We start from the raw sequence: 25,240 nt of genomic DNA on the forward strand, positions 1-25,240 counted from the left end.
TGTTTTCCTTGATCTCCAAACAACCATTATCAATGTTTGATAAGACATCGTTTCCCTGTGTGGGTTCATGTACTCCATCTCCAAACAAGGATTATCAAAGTCTGCTAAGCTATTGTTTCCTGATGTGGGTTAAAGTTGTCAACTTTCCCTGATTACTGAGAACAACTTTCAGGATTGGCAGTTCTGTCTAGGGGGTAGAGTGACTAAGGGGGGCAGAAGAAACTTTAACGTGCCAAGCAAACGAATCTTGTCCGGGGAGAATATCTGTTAATTCAATCAAGTCCAGCTACCAATGAAGTCATTTCCTCTCTCTTTTTTTTTCGTGAAGATAATTGAATTAAGTAGTAAATATTTACATCAAACCATCAGGTCATCAAAGAAAACTGAAGAAAGTCTACCGATAGCTACCCGAATTTAACACAAAGAAATCACATAGAAAGGACAGCTGGAGTAGAGCGAACAATGGCCAGTCAGGGAGCAACAATGTTAGGAAGAACCAGGTCAGCTGACATTATAGAAGAAATCTGCAATAACAGTAAAGCTCAAACACGGGCCACATGACCATAGATGCCTGATATTGAATAAAAAATAAAGGCATTCTGAGTACGCCAAATATGCCACAGGGCAGTCGATCTAAGGAAATGGAAAAGATAGGAATAGTCAGAATGCAAAGAAGACATAGAGGGCATCTTTCCTATAATCCACGAACGGGTTGTTATTTGGTGTTGAGTTGCCGAGGACCACACGCGGGAAATAAAACTCTAGATCTATCGAGCAACTGGGCAAGAGACAAAGAGATGAAGCAATATTTCATCACATATAGTGCACAATACATGACCAGTAGAGATCTTTCGGGCATGCAATACCTCCCCAGTTGAAAGACTACCAATAAGCAATCTCCACATGAAGACTTTACCTTGATACGGAACTGTAGACTTTCAAAGCTGAATGAATCTTTCCTGCCACTTTTTTCTTCTATCCTGAATGTGCCATAATTTATTAACCTTTCAAGTGACCCATCTCTTGGCCTCCACCATTTGATGATATATTTGGTTAGCTGACCTCTTCTCGAAATCATTAGGAAGCACAAACATCGAGTCATGCCATGGATACAATGGCTGTAGCGTAGACAAAGGAGAGAATCTCTAAAGTCTGACCTGTATAGACAATGAAATGTCATGATATCCATGAGACACCCGAAAGTGCTGACGAATACGCCGTAAATAATAAAGATGGGGCTGCCTAGGAATGACACCATCAAGGACTGTCTGCAACCCCAAACGAGCCGTCCGATTAAACTTGACTCTTTGCAAATCTTTGGCCGGCCAATCCAACAACCTGGAGAAAGCCAGTACTTCTCCTTGCAGCGACTTCTCCTTCTTATGAATATCAGGAGGGCACCAAACTGAAAAACGTAACATCTCCTGCTAGGATGCAATCAAATGAGAAAGGAGAAAGATTGGGAGACCTTAATAGGCCTTGTGGAATTAAGCACATGCCACTAGGAAGCATGAATAACCATGCTACCATTAGAGGTGCAAGTTTTCTCTATGAAAAATTTAGCAGTATCTAACCAAGGATGACTCTATACACATAGAGCCTGCAAAAGGGCTAGCCTCAAGGCTGCCATATGCAAATTAACATCCAACAAAGCAACACCCCCATCCTTTTAGGCGTAGTTCCATGCTGCCACGAAATCCACACCTGTCCCAAATGATTACCTTTCTTTTTCCACAACATGAATCTAATAGGCTGGACCAATTCCAAAAGGGACTTCTTAGTCCAAGGAAGCAAGATCATAATGCATTGAGCAACTTTAAGTCTAACATGTAAAGGCTAGCCTTGAGATTTCCAGTACATGAACCTATCATGAAGGAGGCCATCCAATCGAGTATGGCATTGTAATAAAGCATAAAATACCTTAGTCTAGGATATGTTAGGGTTTGGTATAAAAGGTGAAGATGTAACATGTGAAGGATCTTTTTGGCCATTTTTTAAGAATACAAGATTGAGGGATCCTTCCTCCCACCTATCATAGGGGTGTGTACCTATGTCCACCATAGCAAGAGGTGAGTATCTTATTGCAGTATTCATCTTTGATTCTCAGCCATTCATGGCAATACATTTTCATGCCTAGCCACCTTGGCTATGGTTTCTTTGGCATATTTGGTATATTCTTGTATTTTTCAGTTATTTTGTTTGCTGTGAGAATTGCCTCTTTTACATTGCTATCAGAGCATGGATTTTGATCCATGGGAAGGGTCATTTTTATGGTGGATCTAGTCACAGACTTGGTACAGGGTAACTGGGAGGACAAAGTTTGGTCACAGGACTAGCTACAGTTCAAACCGTGACTAGCCATGGCTATTTGCATCAAGTCGTCACTATTTTGGAGGTTCATGGAGGCTTTATGGTAAAAATAGCAGCTCGTGGTCAACTCATAGGTCATTTTTGGAGGGAGATTGGACTAAGTGGAGTTAAATAAGGATTAGAGAGGAGTAAACAGGTTTACTTTTTGTTAACCAAGGGTTTCTTCTTCTCTTCCCTCTTTCTCTCAAGGTTCCCTACAAGCTACCATGGAAATCTCTACTCATATCTCCTTCCAGGAACTTCTATCCATCAAATGACTTGGCAGGATTTCCTCTATGATCCCTCCATTAAGTGCAATATGAGCCACAACACGTTGACTAATGGTATCAATAAGAGAAATTATGCGAGGACCGAATCCCATTGTAGACACTAATTGCTGCAAAAAAGACCAGTTAACATGATCAAATGCCTTCTCAATATCAAGCTGAAGCATAACTACCTAGTGGCCTGAAGCTTTGGCATAGTAAATTTCCAATTCAACATTCAAAATGTTGTGCATTATATTCCGACCTTTGATGAAACCATATTGACATGAATGAACCAGGTGTGGAAATACTTTTTGCAATTTGTTGGCAATGATTTTGGAGAATATTTTTTATAAAGAACCCATAATAGAAACAGGTCTCTATTGTTTCAAAGAGGTTGGAGAGGGAACCTTGGGCAACAACCAAATGACAACAATCTTCCAATCTGAAGGCATCATACTAGAATTCCACACTGGTTGACACAGGCGAGTTAATGGGTCCTTAAGATGCCCCACATGAGCTGAAAACATCTCATTAGGAAGTCCATCCCAACCATGACATTTCCTTCAAGGCAAGTGGGATAGCACTTCTTCCACTTCATCTTTTGAAAGATCAGCCTCCATTAAGTCCACCCATTCTGGTTTGATCTAATTACTAACCAACTCACAAATATATCGGCAAGCAGAGTGAACAACATTAGAAAAAATCTATTGTGGACCCTGCAAGGACTTATAAAAGTCAACACTCCTCCGAGTAATGGAAGCAGGATCAGTCACCATAACACTTTACTCATCCGTTAAATGCACAATATTTTCCGGGGCATATTTCTAGTGTAGACGAGCAAAGAATTGATGAGATTGACAATTATTATCGTATAAAGCTTCAGCTCTGGCAAGCAATTTGTATTTTGCCGTTTCTCTTCCTGAAGAGATTGAACCCTATCTTTCAACCATTCAATGCATGTGAGCAAGTCATCATTAGAATCCCCTAATTGACTCAGAGACAACGAGTGGGCCAATAAAGATTGGGCATACTGCAATTCAACTCGTAAAGAGGAAGCATGGTGAATACCATACTGACAGGATAACGCTCACGCATTATCCCTGAAAACAACCCATGCTTCCATCCCTCCAGATATGGACATTCCAAAAACTGATTCTGCTCTGTAGAAAAGATTGATCCACCACTTTCCCTTTCCCTTTTACATCAATAGCTTTAGTTGCCTGGAATCTCTCCATCTCACTTTGGATTACATCTACAAGATCTGCCCTCTGAAAACTAACAATTAGAGCACGAGAAGGAAACTGTTATTGCTGTGAATGAAAAACATCCCAAGGAGGCGTAAGCTACCCCCGTGCATCAAAGCGCAAAGCAGAATCGGAAGTCTTTTTATCATCCACTGCCGGTGTACGTGAAGATTGAGGATTCATATAAAACCCCCTACCTCTGCGTTGAAAGGTTTGAGTGATTGGGTGCTGCGGTGGGTGGGTGCAAAAGTTGAATGAGAAGCCTGTTTGGCATTACGTCTAACCAGTGAGACCCAAGAATCCTCCTGAGGAGACACATTCCGCTCAACCGCAAGCGAAGCATGCTCAAGACCAACTTGAGAAATCTCATTCTTTCCATCATCATAACCATGTTGGGGAAGCATCTCAGGATCAGTTTGTGGCTGCTGAAGTATCGGTTGAGGATGGCAGTCTTGCATATCCTTATCAGGATCCATAGTGCGCTACAAAACCTCAGGAGTTTTGTCACATTGTGAAATGAAATGGCCTAATTGATCACATCTAAAACAGTGTCCAACAAATGTACCCCATTTCAACTCATAAACCAGTGTTTGCAAACTTGGAACCTCAAAACGAATTTTGGTTGGGCGAGGTTTCCCTGTATCCCAAAGCATACATGCCTTGTTCCTATTGCGGGAAGCCAGCTGAGGCTCTCCACCAATACCTCACCAAGGGTTCTCAAAACCAGAGGGAGGAGTCTCAAAAGATGTGCAAGAAAATCAACCACCTCCACCCAAATTGGGCATGCCTGCCTCAGCATCTCCTGAAACTTGGCCATGGGCCTTGGAGGGACCATATGAACTAGCTGCTCATCCATGAACAAAGGAATGTGTTGCATAATGAAAGCGCACACTTCCGAGGAACGAAAAAGAACCTCAAAAAACTCCGGTCCATCATAAATTTCTTCAACAAGAGGGTCCTGCACATGCCCTGAAGCATCATCTTGGCACTATCCAACACTAACAAGCATGGATTGCGGCCAAGCACGAATCTTGGTGATGAAGGGAGTCCTTCCTGCTAAGTAAAAGATGGCTGCCCTCTCATGGAAAGCAATAATCTGCTGTAGGACCAAGTCCATTCCCATGACTACAACTACATGATCCCCATCTAGTAAAGAGTTAGCTTTATCCTCATTAGCATGGACATAATTGCTACAACTACATGATCCCCATCCGGTAAAGAGTTAGCTTTATCCTCATTAGCATGGACATAATCCAACATAAGATGATTGGCAGTGGCCAGCATGACCTGAAGAGACCCATCAATCTGTGAACAAGAAGCATGAACCTTTGAGGAAAATTTGGGGGAAATAATACCGGTTCTTCAACCGACATCCTACGACGTTTACCTATCTCATCCCCATCCATTAACGGCCCGGAATCTTCAGCCGACGAATCACCATCCGAGTCCGCTAGATCTTTGTCATTCCCATTCCCTATATGCTGGTCGAGGAAGGCCATATGGATACCATTTGACACCTGCAGATTCCCCATCGCAGGACTTGATGCTGATGATGAACTTCTTTCTGAACCCTGTTGCAGGTTGGCAGTCCACAAGTCTTATCGCTATCTCTCCTTCTCACTCTCTCTGTTTGACAGTCGAGCACCACAGGAAGAAAGGAGGAGCATGTGTCAGATCAATGTGTGTGTGCAGTGTGGCGAAACGTTGGGAGACATGAGGTCGGCGTTGCATGTCCCAGCACTGTCAGACAGCCTGTGCAGGTCCACACGATGGCAGAGAAGGTGACACGCAGATCAGACGGGCAGTGCTAGGGCCCAGGCACACAGGTGACATGGAGCAGGAGGTCGGCACTGCCAGTCCCAGCTCTGTCTGACAGTCTGCACAGGTCCACATGACAGCAGAGAAGGTGACATGCAGATCAGATGGGCGGCGCTAGGGCCTGGTGCATAGGCAACTGCATCGCATTTCGTCCATCTCTTGCTTCATCTCTCTTCTCTCTCTCTCTCCCACATCTCTCTCTCTCTCTCTCTCTCTCTCTCTCTCTCACGAATGAGCTTTGACGAATGCTATGACGAATAAGCTCTGATGAATACTCTGACGAATGAGCTCTAACGAATGAGATTGCTGGTCTGAACTGATGAATAAGCTGGCTGGTGTCTCTCTCGTAATGCTCTGAACAGTGAATAGTGGTGTGATGCTCTCGTGATGCTATCAATGCTCTTGTAATGTAGTGAATAGTGGTGTGTAATGCTGTATTGCTCTAGTAATGGTGTAATACTGTAATGCTCTGCGACAGTAATGCTGTAATGCTCTCATAATGTTCTGCGACAGTAACTCTCTAATGCTCTCATAATGCTCTGCAACAGTAAACCCTGCTGGAGTAACGCAACAGTAGTGATGTGCCTGCAATGAACAGTAGCGGACCTTATGTTTTTGTCTCCAGTGACTGATGGGAAAGCTTGTCTGATGGGATGTACCTGTAGTGACTGACAGGAATGTCTGCAGTGTGAAAGGCAAGGATACTGCCATGTACTCTGAATGCTGCAATGATTGCTTATGTCATAGTGACAGTTTATGCTACAGCCACATTTATGTTGCAGACACATTGACATTTTATGCTACAGTGGCAGTTTAGGTGAGATGGTCAGTTTTATGCTACAGTCACATTGACAGTTTATGATACACTGACAGTTTATGCTATAGTGACAGTTTATGTTACTGGTTTACTGCTTTAGTCAGACTGTAAACAGTTTATGCTATAGCATATGCTATAATCATGACAAAAGAAACTGACAATGAAGGAATCACAAAACCAACCATTGAAACAATGTTTTATACACTGCCAAAGAACCTGAGATACAAATCTATGGGCATAAAACCAAAGATTGGAATGTCTCTCTAGGCTCAAGTAGATATGGGAAGACATCCCACAAAATCAATGAAACACTATATGAGGAGATGTTGACCATGCTCCGTGCTGAAATGCGTATCATGAGGAAGGAAATGGAAAGTGATATACAAGAGTGGGTTCCGGCTAAAATGATGGAGGAACTAAAAAAAGAGATGCGACAAACATTGTGCGAAAAGGACAGCATGATGATGCGCAGCCTATGAGACCTTGAAGTTCACACTATGGAATTGCAGTGGCTCCCTTAAGACAGATGCAGGTTATTTTGAGGATACTTATAAAGGGATAGACATTGCTATGTATACTTAGACACACTAGTGTAAAGATAGCCGTCTACTTGATGCATATGGATATAGATGGAAAAGTACATATCGCCCTTAGCCTAGGAGGCTTGGAGGGACGAGGGGATCAGGAGGTGTGGCAATTCTATTTAGAGAAGAGCTCTGAGATATAGTCCAAGTGGTACATATAGATACAGAGTCAAGATACATGTGGATCAGGTTACGTACAAATAGAACTCGAGATATAGATATTGCCATATGCTACTTTCCCCTTGCATACTCTAAGTTTGCCCCCAAAGAGACATCCCTGTATACACCACTATATGAGGACATAATGAGATTTATGAGCATTGGGAATGTTTCACTAGTAGGAGACTTTAATGCACGCACAGGAAGAAACCAATCTACTTTCTTTAATACTAGCAATGAGATAGTTAGAGATATTGCATTAGACAAAGTGGGATCAGTCAGATCAGCCCAAGATAGAGAGATAACAAAATATGGAACACACCTACAAGCATTGGGAAGTGCACATGGTTTGGCCATTCTTAATGGGCTGCCACAGCCACCAGGATCTAATGGTTTCACATGTTGGAATAACAAGAGAGGATCAAGCACAGTGGATTGCTTGATTGGATCACCTAACTTGCTACCTAACATAAAAAGCTTTGAAATTTCAGACAGACCAATTGGATTAGTAGCAAACCATGCTATTCTAGCTTTCACAATGCAATATGGGCATATACGTGAGGCACAGTCCCACATACCAAAATTACCACACTATGGTTTTGTGGAAGCGACCTCACACATATACAACACTGCTGTGCGAGATGCATTGAGGGAGCTAGATACACATGCCTTCTCTGGATGAGTTTATAGGACAGCTGGCCGAGATAATACATACTTCAGTAGTAGCCTGTGCTTTTCCACACACTACACCGTTAGATAAGCCTCCACAAGGTAATACCTCACAGAATGGCTGGTATGACGATGAGTGTAGAGAGACACAAGCACGTTTTCAGTGGGAGGTGGCACTTGGCATATGCACACACAAGCATGCGCGGACACTCTTCAATGATTGGTACACAAAAAGAAGTGGGAATACGTGAGTAGACTAGAAACAGAAATGTATTCCATGTTCTTGGGATAGGATAGTAGGAGAGCATGGAAAAGAATGCATGAGAGCCATCCGCCTATACAGATTACTAGACCGAATGATTGGCATGAATATGCCTTGCACACTTTATGATGTTCCTGGCCAAGAGCCTATGCCACTCCCCTCAACCTCAAGACCAGAAAATTGCAGATTTTTCACAGAAAATAAAGTGAAGAATGCTATATGGAAATTGAAAAATGGAAAAGCCCAAGACCATGATGGTTTAGTAGCAGAACACTTCAGGCATGCTTGTGATATCTTGGCACCAATGCTGGCTCACATCTTTAATAGGGCAGTCTATGAGGGATTTCCAACCAGTTGGTCACGGACCATACTATTGTGCTGCTCTTTAAGGGTAGAGACCCTACGCTACTTAGTAACTATCGAACCATCATGATTGGACACATGCTGGTCAAAATATATGGCTCTATTGTGGAACAAGCATTGATGAATAAATGGGCCGAGATGCATGGCTTGAGATCAAAAGTCCAGGCTGGCTTCAGGAGGGGATATACAACTCTAGACCATATCTTTACATCGAGGGTAATCATCAAAGAAGGCAAGGCATTCCAAAAAAAGATCTATTGTTGTTTTGTGGACTTTCACAAGGCCTTTGACACAGTGCCACGTGCTAGACTCATGAGAAGAATGCAAGACATTGATCTGCCCATAGAGATACAGTGGAGTATCTATGACTTGTATGAGACAGTGACAAGCCAAGTATGGACATTTGAAGGCATCTCAGATATAGTCAATAGCACCATTGGGGTGAAACAAGGCTGCCCACTTTCACCGACACTATTTAGGCAGTACATAGATAAAATTTCAGAATATGTGGACGCAACTGGTGGGGCCGGAGCCAGCTTAGCTAGAGTGTTGATATCATTACTGCTTTATGTAGATGATATTTTACTTATATGTGATTCACTTGAGGGACTAAATAGTCACTTGGATGAATTATCAGCTTTTTGTAAAGATAGAGACCTTAAGGTGAACCTTGGGAAAACTCAAATTATGGTATTTAACACTTCAACTGCTTGGGTAATGAGAGCTGAGCATCAATTTACTTTTGATGGAGATCCAATGGAGATGTTCAGGCAATATGTTTATTTGGGGGTCACATTGAAGGGACCACAGTTCTCTTGGAGAGAGACATCAGAGGCTCATTTGGCAAAAGCATATATATAGCCTTAGGTGCATTGGAGAGGCAATGTGCTCACATTCAATTTCTTGAACGGTGCACCAAATTGTGGCTTTTTGACACCTTGGTCACACCCACACTCCTACATGGGGGAGCTATTTGGGATTCGAGTCTCTTCTACACAAGGAGATAGCCTTGGGGGGGGACCAAGATGGACCAGAGAAGGAATACAATGATGGGTGGAATCATATGGAAAGACCACTGGTAATGATGATCTCAAGTATGATATGAGCGAAGAGCTCAACCCCACATGAGATTATTAGAGTTGAGGTGGGAGCATCACCCATGGTGGTTAAGGCCTTGGTCCCAAGCAGTGACTTTCATACATAGACTATGGGAGCTCCCGCAAGATAGATATCTACCCATGGCTAGCCCTGACCTCTTCTAGATAGCTAGTAGCAGATGGTGATAGACATTGTTGGTATGCTCAAATGAGTACATGGATGAGTTTATGTGGACTGCAGATTGACAAACTACCCCCCTTTGAGTATAGCTTGGATTGCCCTACACTTGACCTAAGTTGATCAGAGCTGAACAATGTGATTAGAGTAGACATACTGAGGTTAGATACAGAGAAGACTTGGATCTGATTCCCCTTCCCCCATGGCACGAGGATGGCACACTACCGGACCCACTTCCTTCAGGTATTTGAGGATGGTTTCATCACCCAACCCAGTTACATGGATACATAGCTGCATCATGGATTGCACATAGTTATTGGTGAGATCCACACCTTGTCCCACCACCTGAGGATTGAGACATGCAGATGGAAGGGCATACAAATAGAGGAACGCATATGCCCATTATGCGATAGATATCCAAAGATAGAGGAACACTACATCAGTTGATGCACGGTATATTATGACATACGAGGCAGATAGCACTGTCTATTTTGAGAGAGTTTTGGACGTTGAGATGAATCATGCAGTTTGCGGATCAAATATGCTCGGTTTTCTTCCTCTTGGATCTCCAGAGGCGTAGAGTAGCTATTCTATGGAGTAGGAGTCTCCCACAGCTCAGGTCACATAAATAGAGATTGATCACTGACGTTTTCATTGCTACACGACCGAGTATGAAACATACCACTACTATTGCCACATACTTCTGAAAATAGAGAAGATCATAGCATATCTCTGTGTTTGTCCCAATGTCTCTCAGTAGCATACATGACCATCCTGTCAAAAATGGCTTTGGAACATACATGACCATGGATTCCCCGCCTTTGGCCACAGACCACCAAAGTGTCCCCTCATGTGAGCTCATGACTAGGAACCAATCCCGCTGTTTGTCAAATAAACAAGCCATCATGAAGCTGGATGTCAATCCTAGCTCTAGGATTTGAACCTTTCTGACTTCAATCGATGTGTCAGGGAAGTCCCTCTCTAGATCTTGTGCATCTATGTAGATGTATAGATGAGGCGTGACTGCCCCATCTCACCACCCTCTCACACTCCCTCTCTGGCACTAGAGAGTCGTGAGGGTGCCATCATCACTACCACTAGCAAATAATTGAGGAAGGGCCATCAATCCCTTCCCGCGATCCGAAGAAGTGGATCCTTTCGCGCCTTGGACTTTGCCTTGGTTAGAGGATCGAAGTCTGAATCTGAGGTAGATGATGACTTGTTGGAGGAGTCCACATTCCACTTCGTCTTCTTCTGCTTTTTCTTGGAAGCCCCTAACTCTTTGCACTCCTTCCATAAATGACCTTTCTTCCCATAGTGGTAACATAGGGTCTTTGAATTCTTCTTCAAACCCCTCTCTGAAGCTGCAAGAGTCTCACTAGAATCTCCATGTAATGTATCATCAGCAGATGTGCACAGAGGAGCCATCTTTAGAGGATTTAGAAGAGAAGTAGAGAAAAGAAGGTATTTGGAGAGGAAACACAGCCAAACCACAAGCACGGACTGCAGAAAATGAGAGTTCACATATAGTATTCACCAAAATCTGACCAAAACAAGAAGAAATCTGCTGTGAAAAGTCAAAAAATCAGCCAAAAACTACCTGAAACAGGAAAAACGGCATGATAATGCAATTGCTTAGCCAAGAGGAGTTGCAGAAACACCAAAGTGCAGGTTGGAATTGACATGCAGGCAAGAGAGTGGCCGAGGGAGGCGGTATAGATGCTCACGTTAGCAAAAACACATGAAAAACAAGTCACTTGGTTGAGCACTAGTCGCCCGATCACCAATGGTCAAAACAGTCCTGAAATCAGCAAAGAAAAACATAGCAGGAGCATAGAACCTGAGCTCTGATACAATGTCCAAAGTGCAGTAGCAATAAAAGCTTAAACATCTGCTGTAATAAACTGCTAAAACACATGACAAAAGAGAAAGGGAAAGAAAGAACACTGAAGAACACAATATCGATGAGAACTCAGATGTATGCTCGGGAAATGGAATCCATATACCCAACTTGAGACAGTCACATACAACACTAAGTCACTAGTTGCATGGGCATTGGCACTGGCTTCTCTCTCCACGGAGTCTCTACACATGTGATGGCAGATGAGTGATTGAGTGAGGAGGAAGAGCTTGAATATATAGGATAAAAATATGTCCTCAAAATGATCAGGTCAGCCAGCATTTAATGCTGGTTGGTCAGCAATAAATGCTAAATATGACCATAAAATGACACAAATAAAAATGCCTAAATATCCTAAATAATGTGCTAGCCTCTGCATGTACAGACTCACACATGATTTGACATATTTGCTAACACATGTTCCCCCCGTGCATGTTCCTCTTGTTAGCAATGTCCCATAGTACCCTAACTGAGATAAAAGTGTATCTGTAAGATGTGAACTATCACAGTTTCCAGAGTGAATGTGGTTTTGTGCACTTCATTGGATCTCGTGCCAAATTGAAGGTTGACACTCTGATATTAATGAGACATCCACCTAGAATCCAACTTGCACATGAGACATGACACAAGCCATATCCACGAATATAGAGAGCCGGACATTAGACTCACCTCCCACTCATAGTGCCAAATAGGCTCACCCCCAAGCCTAGGAGCTAGTCATAGTTTTGAGTCACAACCACATGTCGAGGGCTAGCGTCCCATACCACTAGCTCACACTATCCTGGTGTATGGATGCATTGATCAATGGGTCTAGAGTCCAAGCGTGGTGATGCACATAATGAATAAGCACAAAAGGGCCTTGAGTCCTATAAATAGGGCTCGGTTTCCCTATTCCAACCTTAGTACATATGCACTAAGTGACTTCATAACCATTGTGACTAATGCTACTAGTGCCCATCTGAATGTCCAAGGATGTAATAGGGTCCCAACTGTATGCTGCTTATGTTGTCACGATGAATGACAATTGGACCATCTCCCTATAACTTTTGTAGGCATACAACTTCACACTAGAATAGCAATATCTCTATATTCAATCTTTGTACTCAATAAAGCAATTGTAGGTTGCTTTTTGCTATTCCAAGTAATCGTTGCATTGCCAAGAAAAAACATAAATCTATTGGTTGATCTTTTATAGACATACTATGAGCCCAATTTGTGTCTGTGTATCCAAATACTTTTACATCCTTATTGGCCATATCCAAGCCATACTACCTTTGGGACATCCATATACCATCAACACATCTAATCACTTCAATACCAAGAAAGTACTTCAGCTCACCCAAAGCCTTCATCTCAAATTTTTGCTTCAAAAGGCCTTTGACATCAATAATCCTATGGTCACAATTACCTGTAATAATCATCCACATGGATGACTATAACAACCAAACGTGCATCTCTCTTTCTCACATAGAGTGAGTGATTAGCATCAGAAACATAGAAATCAACATTGACAAGACTTTCTAATCTTATCAAACCATGCTCTAGGTGCTTGCTTCAGCTTGTAGAGCCCCTTCTTTAATCTGCACATATATGCAAATTGCTCCAAATCCTCATAACCTGTTGGTTGCTCCATATACACTTCTTTTTGCAAATCACTATGCAAGAAGATATTCTTTACATCCATTTGTTGCAAAGTCCAACCTTTGGATGTTGCCAAAGTAATCACACATCTCACAATTTTCATCTTAGCAACTGGACTAGATGTCTCTTCATAATCTATGCCATATTTTGAGCATAGCCTTTTACAACCAGTCTAGTCTTATACCTACTGATAGAACCATCTATATTATATTTACTTTTATAGTAAACTTACGATCAATAACATTCATGCCCTTAGGAAATGGTACTAGATTCCAAGTTTTGTTGGCCTCTAATGTAGTCATCTCCTCATCCATTGCTATATCCCATGGTGCATGATCAACAACTTCCTCAAAACAAGTGGGCTCAACATCCTCAACTATTTTCATTCTATAAGAATAATGGTGAGCTGCATATCCAGGGCCGTCACCTTCTGTATGAGGCTAGGATGCAGGACATGATATTGATTATCAAGGCACGGTCGTGTGTAGTGGTCGGTTTGGAGGCTCTACCCATCCTCCAGGTATTGGAGCCCACAGCAGACCGCTATGAGGTATGGGAGATTATAGGGAGTCTTATTGGATGGCATATCTGGAAGGTGTGGTGTCAGGAGGCTTTCGGTGGAGAGACTTTCAGCACAGGCGACCTTAGCAGAGCTCTGGACCTCCATCATCCACTCCCTTCCGGCCGATGGGATCAGGTGCAGGGCAAGTCCAGGGCTCGTTAGGAGCTCCGAGGTCACTTCATGGGCACTTGGGGTAGCCAGGACCTGTTCTTCATGATGCAAGCAATAGGCAGCCCCAGATGGCGTTACATCCCCATGGCTTCTTGCCCCCATCCCCCCAGACCGCCTTGAGAGGCTTGTATACATGATGTACTGGTGACCTTGCATTAGCTCCAGCTAGTCTGTTGAGCATGAGCACTCTGTTGTAATCAGTTTTTTGAGTAATATAATCAGCCACATTTTACTTGCAAAAAAAAAAAAGGATCCCACGTCTTTTCAACAGGGAATACCAAGCTCATCATCTAGACTCTTTTATTCACAAACATCTCTATAAAAAAGTGAATGACTACTAGATGTATCATTACTATCTAGCACTTTCTTCTTCCGTTTGTCATTACCTGCAACATTGCTAGATGCACTTGAAGATGAAGGACTGCTAACTACAGATCTACTACCAGATGAAGTCTCTAGTTCACTAAGGGTTTGTGATTCCTACATTTTTGTTTGCATGTGACTATCGCGATCATCGTCATCATCCAATGCATCTCTACTAGATATATACCAATTTCTCATCTCATGAAAAATAACATCCCTTCTCACTCTAAACTCACCATTGACTGGGTTATAACAAGGATACTCTTTTGCTTAGTAGAATATTCAATAAGGATCCATTTTTCAGTCTTTTGTTCTAGTTTTTTTCTCAACTCATTGAGCACATAAACATACATAATAGAACCAAACACTTTTAAGTGAGGTATATCGGGTGTCCTTCTTGTAAAACATCCTTTATGTGCTGTACCATGAACTATAGCTGTCAGAGTTTTGTTCATAATGCACAGAATAATATGAACAACCTTAGACAAAAAATACTTGGATATATTCTTTTCAGCCATCAATGCCCATGCAACTTCTACAATATACCCCTATTTGTCTTTTTTGCAAACCAATTTTACTGTGTAATATACCTACATGTAAACTTGTCTAGCTTTTCAAAAATAGGATTTCCACTGTTTTCAGTCATTATAACAAAATTGAGTACCAAATAACAAGCAAGTCTTTTGCAGCCTTTTACAAGAAGTGCTCAATAATAAACCAGGCTAACTTTCTCACTGATTGTTCAACAAAACATATATCTATTTGTAGATAAACCTTGCATCTACTTCCTAAAAAATACCTCTAAAACTAAGATTTGAAATATGCGACTTGTAACCTTGAGAATAGCCAACAAGGCTGAAATTGTAATATGCTCTAAATCTGCTGTCCAAAACCTTGTGGAGGTAGACTTGAAATGCCCTAAATGGCCAAAAACACATCAAGAAGGCCCTAAAGAGATAATTTACAAAATATATATTGTTTTCCTTGTCAACCAAATCTCATAGCAATTTGAGATTTTTGCTTGGCCTTGTTTTTGGTGCCTCCAAAGGCACTATCCAAGGGAAAGAATGACAGAATGGAAGAGCTTCTTACCCATTTTTTACTTTCTTGAATTCTCTCTTCTTCTCCTGCACTTCAGCTTTCAAAACTAGCCTCTATTAGTTGTGTAGCTTTGATACCATGTCACAAATCATGTGATTGATTTGCGTGACGTGCTATGTCGAACACACACAATACATGTAAAAAGAAGATTACCCAAGAACGCAAGAAGAGAGATGGGGACCAAAACGTTTTCTTGCTGAATTTTCTTTTTTTTTCCTCGCACTATACAATGTACACAAAGTATAGATAAGATACAACATAAAGGAAAGCATACTGCTAAATTAAGCCATGTATAACTCACTATACTAATCGACTAGCACTATAGACATGCTAGCTGTAGGTCACCACATCTTCACTTTGAGAGGCATGATTGAGTAGGAAAAAGCTAAGGAAAAAGAACTTTACTAGTGCTTTGTGGACTTCCACAAGGATTTTGTCATAGTCCCATGAGATAGACTATTATAGAGGTTGCAAACACATGCACTATACGAGAGGATGGTAGATAGAGTCAAATGTCCAAGAGGACTTTCAAACGTTGTCTCTACCACTTTTGTTATGAAATGGGGATGCTTTCTCTCCCCTATACTCTTTGGACTCTACGACAACATTCTTGGTACATTAGTCTCTATTATGCTTTATGTTGATAATATTGTCTTGTTCTCTGAGTCATAGGAGGGTCTATAGTAACATCTCTATGCCCTACGTGACTTCTGCATAGAGCATGGATTGACACTTAACCTTGGGAAAACCAAGATCTTGATCTTCCACACATCAGTCCCAATATGGGAGAAGATTAGTCTTCACTCTAGGAGCTGAATAGAGAGTGGTAGTGGATTTATATCTACTTGGGATTTATATATCTACTTGGGGGTCACATTTACTGCATCCGCTAGGAGATTCTCCATGGCATAGGCAGCTGGAGATAAACTCACATGAGAATATATAGCATTAGGCATGCTAGAGAAACGGTGTCACCAAGAGCACTTCCACGAGGCCCAGATAGAAGGTGGCTATACAACACATTGGTCACAACAGCCATGATGTATCCAACAACTGTTTGGACCCTTGGCTTGGTTGCATATCTATAGACGCAAATGAGAGACCATAAATTATAATGCTCTTACGGATGATCTACAAGAGACCATTAGTATACCACATAAGTGTCAAGAATCGCGTGGTGGGGGGACTTGCTTGAGCTGCGGCGCCAAACACACACTGTATACACAAGAGGAAGCTCACTCAAGAACACAAGAAGAGAGATGGAGGCCAAAACGTTTTCTTGCTGGTTTTTTCTTCTTCTTCCATACACTATACAATGTACACAAAGTGTAGATAAGATACAACATAAAGGAAAGTGGCCTGCTAAGTCAAACAATGGATAACCGACTACACTAATCGACTGGCGCTATGTCTTTGCCAGCTGTAGGTAGGTGTAACAAACTAAATATAATAAGTGATAAGTTAGTGGCCATGTGAGTATCATAATGACCACCAACATGCTAAGTGTAGATGTGCGGATCCATCTAGCCAAGCGGTCCATCATCAATGTCCGCACATGTTGAGCTTGCCATCTCAACAATAAGATCATTAGAGTAGAGTTTGTTGCATCCCACATGATGGTGGAGGCTCTCTTCTAGACCATCAAATTTCTACCGCATACTCCCCAAGCAATGTGTTGGAAAATTCCAAAAGATGCTCCCAATCCAAGTCTTGGGAGTTATCTAATTGCCTTGGTGCTTGAGCATAGGACAAAGTGTGCCCCATCTCTGGAGCACAAGGCAATGTTTGCAATTCCCCACAAGGCAATGCATTTTTCCCTTCAACTAGGGAGGCCTCAACACACTGAGAACACTTGACAAGGGGCTTAGTATGTTACATGTCAGAATTCCGGGTCATTTGATCCTCATCCATGTCTCATTGCAAGTCATCTACCATTGCATTCTTGAAAGTATCTGCACAGAGATCTCCTTGCATTCTTGTGATCATGCTTGTCAGCGGAGGGTTGCATTGGTCTTCCAAGGAACTCTCTCTCTCTTCCCCCCCCTCTCTGTGACACAGATCTCTGCCGTCACCTATCTCTACAGTCACAGCTACCTAATCCCTTGATCTCGCCTCCTATCTGTACTGTGCTTGCAGCAGGGTCGCTCCTTGCTTGTTCCTGACAAGGTCGTGGCCTAGCTAACAGCACCTGCTGCGATAGTCTGGTTGCTAGTGTATCAGGTCCAATTCCCTGTCTGGGTTTCTTCCTTGGCTTGTACAGGAACAACGCCCATGTGTAGGTTGCACCTATTGAATCATGCACTTGTCCATTTTTAAATAGGCCCTAAGGCTGCAGTCATGAACAACGTGTTGAATCTTGCTCCTATCTCACTGCTCTATCAAGCAATGCACCTACACGCAGAGCAGGACAGACCCTGCGCAGCCCTGAACTGCAAGTCAGGACTAATGCAGGAGTACTTGACTACCTAAAGTTCTACCTTGTTGAGTTGTTGAATCATGTCACATCTACCTTGCGTGTGTCTGCTTATCCTATTGTGATTGTGTTTGTTGCCGTCATTGTTTCACCTAAACTGCAGTGTAGAGAATAGCAGCGGCGCCTGTGAGAATACTGAGGTGTTGCCCCCTTCTCGTCCAATACACAATCAAACCTAGCCACTGTTGATAGGTCAAAGTGCATGGTAGGAGGCCACCATCACAATTATCTCTCTCTCTCTCTCTCTCTCATAGTCGTGGTGATTGAATGTGGAGTGGTCATCTTGTTTCCTTTTTGAAGAGAGCAGCCGAGACACCGCCAACAATTCAGTCTACAAGGAATTAGCATCTAATCTATCCTCTGTTGGATGCCAAGTCACCTTTTGAAGAAGAACCTTCCTTGAGCATACCAAATGGATCACAAGAGTAGAAGAAGGAATCAAAAGCTTGGAATCAGTGTGGAGTAAATGCTACCATGAACCCTGAATTTTAGTATTGCTATGCACAAATCCCTTTTCTTCAAGAAGAAAATGGACAATAGAGACCTAGGGGTGATTAGTTGCACAATGGCTTGAAATAGTGACCAACAAAGAGTAGCCATGTGAGTCTCAACATTCAAAACAGCCCCACCACACATGCTTTTTGGAGTACAAACAGGGCTCTAGGAAAACTACTAGCATGCACATAATCCTTTTTCCATAGCATGAAATGGATATGCTATGTAAGATTGTTCAAACTACTAGCCCAGGCAAAAGAGCCAAAAAAAAGCCAAGCATGGACAGCATCATAGTCTATGCCACTTTGAGGTGCACATGAAGAGGCCAAGCTTGAGATTTCCAATAAAGAAACTTAGCTTCCAGCTTCTGAGAAATCCACTATAGCAATTGCTTAGGCTGAATATCAACATTCAAAGGGAAACCTAGATGCTGTGCAATATTGCCGTGTGGAACCACTTCATCTTGCCATCCCAAGGTCTATAAGTTTGATTTAATATAGCTGATGAGAGAGGATTTAGTTGTATTAATATGAAGGAATGAAGCATGACCAAAAAAATCCCAAACAACCAACGCCTTTTGGAGGTTATCCCTATTTGCTCTTGATATCGTGAAAGTCTCATCATCCAATGCCTACCCAACAAAATGTTGATTCAATAGAAGGGATAAACCAGCAAGCTGTCTAGTCTCAACTAGATGTGATAACATGGCGAGAATTGGATGGGTAGCAAGGGCAAAAACTACGGGACTTAGAGGGAAGCCTTGTTAGACCAACAGTGCAAGGGAAAAGGGCTCAATAACACCACCATTTAGCATGACACACGAAGAAGCATCACTACTAATAGTGTATATCAGTTGGGACATGTGTGGCCCAAAACCCATGGTTTGCATAAGCTCCGCAAGAAAAGACCATTCCAAGCAGTCAAAGACCTTCTCCAAATCCAACTGGACTAGATGAGCCTCTTGATTCTAGTGCTGCATATAATCTATGCCCATTTCTAAATTCATAATATTATGCTAAATATTCTTGTCCTTAATGAACCCATACTAATGGGGATGCACAATGGTAGGGAGGTGCTTATGGAGGTGATTAACCAACATCTTTATCAGTCACCAATGTTTTAGTATTGAAGGGTGACTTTGGGGATCAACTTGATAACCCCTTCTTCTAGGATGTAGATTCAATTCATTCGCGAGACAATCCCAACTGGGGCTTTTATCCTTGGGCAAGTGCAATGAGACATCCATAATCTTATCCTCCTAAATATCAGCCTCGGAAGCAGCATGAATATCATGAGAAACCTAACTCTTGATAAAGGCATCAAATACCGAACAAATGTAGGTAATTTGCTCTCTATCTCAAACCAAGAAGATCGAGAAAATAATGCCTACACATATGAACAATGGACTAGGAATCTGTAACCGTCTGACCATCAACATTCTGCAGTCTCTCCATATTCTCCTGAGTAGGGGATGCATGCAAACCATGCAAGAATTGGTGGGACAAAGAAGATTTATCTTGCACACCCTTTGTCAAGGCTTTCATTTTGGCTTGTTGATAAGAGTGCAGCTGAAAGTCCTTAAAAAGATAAACCAACCTCATAGACAATGGGAGGTTCCTCTCGTCGCGTCCTGCCGCCGCCATCGCGCCCCCACTCTCCCTTCCCATAAACAACAATTTTTGGGTAGGTTGTTGGACACTTCCCATCCAAGGCTCAACTTTGGGATTGGCTTCACTCCACACTATGCATTGGCATAGCGCAGATCATAGAGGCAGTTCTCATGGGTCCAGGGATCTTCATGGTTCGACTCACCTTTGCAGACACAGCCCATGATATAGTGGATAGCTCACCTTATGCCTCCATGAAGGGGGTCATCTATATGGTTTCTTGGTATAGTGGCTTCACAGTGGAGGAATTTTCACTCCACAATAGGTTTCTTAGACACCCGGTCACTCTACTATTCCCCGGACTGGCGGTAAAGTATCATCAGTTAGTGGAGGACTTTGGACGGCTCTTTGGCACTTCTTTGTACCTCCTTCCCGGATGCAGTGATAGCTACAGGAGTCCCGAAGGTACGAGTGGTTGTGAAAGATACAAAGAACATACCTAAGTTTCTAGAGATTGAAACAGGCAGATACTCTTGCTGCAGGTAGTAGGTTATTGTGGCTGGGAAGTTGGGGTAGTGCTTGCGATGCCATGACTTTGGGCATCAGGTAGTAGATTGCACGCACTTCAGAGCCAAGGCAGCTCCGCCAATAGGCTCGCAAGTGAATGTTGACGGTTTTACATGGGTCCAACGACGACAGAGAGAGGGACGGTAGGGGGGACCTCACTCAGCCCCTTAAACACAACCATAGCAGTAAAGAGTAGGAGGGCGAGTGACGGACCGCTGGCAGAGCACCCCGCAACACCCCCTAACTCGTCCCACCCAACAGGATCACAGACCTCCACCTCCACCACCCACAGAGGCATCACAGGCTACCCTACCCGAGATCCCACATCCCCCATACCCACCCCCTCCTCATGGATCCCCCCTGATTCTATCCCACAGTCTTCCCCTTCCAAGGCCATCCGTCTCTCCCCCCCCCCCCCACCAACCCGCTTCCTATCTCGAATCACCCCACCATCCCTCGATCTCAGTTTCATTAGAAAGCTCACAAAAAAAAAGTCATGCAAAATAGTATTGTAAAAAGAGAGTGAGAAAAGCTAGAGAAAGAGAGAGACAATATATTTCAAAACATGAAAAGTTTATTAAGTTAGGAGGGGTGTGCCTTACAACTTAAAATTCCCCCCCCTTGTTGGTTAGATGATTTTTGAAGCTTTTAAAAATATTTGCTTTACGAAGTATGTGTTGATAGCACCAACATTTTTCTACTTCAGTAGTAGCATCTGTTTTTATAATTATGTTCTGACCTTTATCCTTAAGATCTAGGGAAAGTTATTTAAAAACACTAGGAAGAGCAGAGTTGACCGGACGAAGGACCACTCGATATTGGATTGCTAAGTGCACACTTCCTGAATTCATTTCTAGACCTTGAGTTTGGAGTTTGAGAGTAAGAATCTCAGAAAAGTATGGATCATCTAGAGATATGAGAAAATTAGGGTGAAGTTCCATATAGACTGGGCCATTAGATAGAGGGGACATTATAGCACCTACTAGGGTATTCTCTAAGGCTTTGTGTCTAGTATCTAAGATAGTAGCTAGAGCTGTAATAAGTAGACTTTTCGAAATAGAAAAACTAGTCCTATTGCAACATAGCCTAAATGCATGTAATTGTAACCCTTGGATTTTGCTTCTTAAGCAAATTCTGATGGTTTTTTAAGGAGTTTGAGAAAATGGTTGTCTACTTGGCTATCTGAAATAGTGAAGTTACCCTTCTCATCGATGTACATTGTAGAAGCTTTGAAAAGAGAAAACTTTTCTTCATAGATCTCCGTAGGTCTAATGGCAGGGAGTTGCTACCTTGCAGCTAGTTTAGCCTCATCTATTGAAAGAGCACTGTGCGCGAGGGACTGATACTTCTTTGAAAGGGAACGAGCAAGAGCCATAGTGCTTCGGAATGGACGATCTCGTCTTGCAAGAGAACACAGGGTCTTGAGTCAAATGCCAACGCCACCATGGCCAATGGCAAACACGGCAATAACGCCCTTACGAGATCTCAGATTGCAAGAGAACATAACTCCAGAACTCGAAACTCTTACGGCTCTGATACCAACTTCAGAGCAAATGCACAGAAACGCCAACACGAATGAAGAAAGTAAAACCAGACAGCAGACAGAGATCACTAGTTGTAGGAGACCAAGCCGATATATTGCATGATGAGCATAAAGCTTCTTGTACAAGGTAGAGAAGGGTTCATGGAGTAGGTGGATATGATGGAAGGAGTAGTTACAAGTGTGTGAAATGCTAGATGGAAAGGTATGAGGCTTAGGCTAAAATGGTAGGGGAAGGAGGAAGCTTGGGAGAAGTGGTGGAGGTAGCTTGATGGCAAAGGTAGTCGGGAATATTGGAGGAGTATGGCTGGTATAACAAGGGAGAGTATGGAAGCTTGGAGCGGCTTATGGCTATAGGGGAAGGAAGCTTGAAGCGGTGTGAGGGTAAAAGGAAGGAGGCTTTGGAGAGAAAGGGAGCTTGGAGCGGTTTACGGTTATGGAGGAAGAAAGCTTGAAGAGGCTAGAGGGTAAGAGCTTGAGGTAGTGAGGGTTTACACAAGGGAAGCTTGTAGAAGAAAACTTGCATAAGGGAAGCTTGGAGAGGAAGCTTGGGAGAGATGGTGTGTATAAGGAAAGCTTGGAGAAGAAGCTTGGAGAGGAAGGTATGTGTATAAGGAAGCTTGGGGAAGAAGGTATGTGAGGCTTATTGAGCACCTTCTCAAAACTAAGAAATACACTTACAAAATGAAAACTGTACAAGGGAAATATGAAAGTTCAACTCCCCCTCTATGGATGAGAGATCCCCCTTTTATAGTTGCAAGGGAGTCCCTTTTTGCAATATAATAGATGGATTTTTTATTCTGGAGAAGGAATCCTGTAGAAGGTGGTTTTTCTAAAACGGTGGGAAAGTCGCATGGTTTTCACGTGAAAGGGTACATTTTCTCCCTTAGAAAATGATTTTTCGTATGAGAGCCATATGTTTCTTCACGTGGGAGAGTACTACTCCCATATAAATTGTCTTCTTGATTTTCCCATGTGTCAACTCTTTGGTTTTTTTTTTTGTATATTTTATTTTGATACCATTTGCCTTTTCAAAAGTCTTTTTGTATACATGATATTTTGGTCCATAGGTTAAAGAAATGGTTTTCTTCATCCGTGATTTCTTTTCTTTAAACCATATGGTATCTTTTGTCCATCTATTGTTTTATTTTCATCCATATCTTTTTTATTATAACCATGCATCCATATATATTTCTTTTGTATTTATTTTGACAAGACTTTGTTATGCATGGCTTATCCTTTGATTTTTTAATAATATGCTTTGTGCATGGTTTGGAGCTTTAAAAAAGAAGAATAGCTCCAATTTTCTGTATAGGATAAGTTATGGATGTGCATATGTGACTTTTTCACATTTACACATATTTTTTGAATCCTTCTAAGCATTGTTTTTTGGATCAAATGTGAATTTTTCACATTTGCACAATGCTTTTGGACCCTTCTAAGGATTGTTGCATGCTTTTGAGTTCTTCTAAGGTTTTTTGCTCAAATGTGAATTTTTTCACATTTCCTCACATTTTAGATCCTTTTGTAAAACTCTCTTTTCCCCTTTTTAATAAAAGAAAAGTAAGTATTTGTCAATGGAGCTGTAGCAATACTTGCTTAGGATTAATTTATCTTTTGGATTTTTGGGTATAATAGTTACCATTGTAGGTTATTCTAGAGAGCCAAAATGAAATTTCCTTGCGAATGATACACCTTTTGAGTGTTCCATGCTAGGTTCTGGTTGTACATTTGCATGGAACATTTAGAATTCCCCTTGTCATGAGCTTGTTCGGGGATTAGAAAAAAGAGAACCCCTAGATCATCATCTTTGTAGGCTTTTTTTAGGGATTTCTACCATTTTCGGAGATCGCCTTTTGAACCAAAATTAGCATACATAGAAAAATGTGAAATTCTTAGAGAGAAGAGTACTGTGTATGCCATGTTGGTTTGCGAATACTGCAGGGATAATGAATTCACCCTCATTGAAGGCATACTTGGAGTTAGTAATGAAGTATGCTCATCTCCAAGGAATGCATTGTAGGGATAGTTAGACCCCCAAATCATCATATATAGTTTTTCGTTGGAGTCTGCATAGTCGAAGGCGCCCACATATTCCTCATTGTCGTCAGTGTCCCATCCTTCACAACTTCCCAATTCTGTAAAGCTAGGTGAATCATAGTCCAGCCGATTATAGATGGGGCATCCCATTGTGCTAGGATGGTATGTAATATATTTAGAAACATATTGCAGAACATTAGTTGAGCTATGGACAATTTTTTCAAACCGGTGTATTTTATTATAGTTTCGGTTATATGGATATGGGTATTCGTATTCATCATCGCTATAGTAATCCCAACGAGGATCATCGCCAAGGTTGTCAAGTCTGGCTTGGGTTTGGGAATTATTATTATAAATTTCCCAACCAGAGTCATCTGTCCATTAAGCACAGATATCACATGTATGTTGCTCTTCAGTATGAAACTGTTGGAGGTTTTGTGGGTAGTTACCTTCTAAGAGCCAAGTAGGGTCATCCTTGGTTGCATAGTTTAGACCGAGATCAAAGGCTTCTGAGTCTGACAGGGTGTCAGGCGAACCATCTCTGTGGTTAATTTGCCATTTTATGTTTTGCCAATGAAGAATATCCCTTTTACATATGTTAGCCTAATCTCCATAGCAAAACTCCTTTTTATCCTACTGTGGAAGAGTTTTCTTAATTGGATTTGGATAAGAAAAATAAGGAAAGGATGAAGTCTCACTATCAGATTGCGTTATAGCTTTGTGATGCTTCTTCTTTTTCTTCAGTAATTCTTCGATGATCTCACCTTCGGATTTGGATGTAGTATCCTGATTCTTCTTTTTCTTCTTTGCTAGCGTATTTATGTGTTCAGCATAGACTTCAATCCTTGGTACATAGCTGGCTAGTGTTGAAATCTTCATGCTGGGTTGCCTTTCAGATTCAATATCTGCTTCAGCTCTTGAGTGAATAGGAGACCATTCGTTGTCTAGAGAAGCTGTCTTGCTAGATTCTG

The 25,240-nt window shown here is 42.0% G+C and overlaps 1 protein-coding gene across 2 annotated transcripts in view; it reads left to right on the top strand.

Moving 5' to 3' along the window:
• The window catches only part of LOC148019389 (Melibiase family protein), a 211,256-nt gene that overhangs the window by 19,215 nt on the left and 166,801 nt on the right, over window positions 1-25,240 (top strand). The window lies entirely within an intron of this gene.

The sequence above is a fragment of the Lygodium microphyllum genome, chromosome 20, assembly GCF_053477565.2.
Source record: "Lygodium microphyllum isolate KBCC chromosome 20, Lygodium_microphyllum_v1.1.10, whole genome shotgun sequence".
Lineage (NCBI taxonomy): Eukaryota > Viridiplantae > Streptophyta > Polypodiopsida > Schizaeales > Lygodiaceae > Lygodium > Lygodium microphyllum.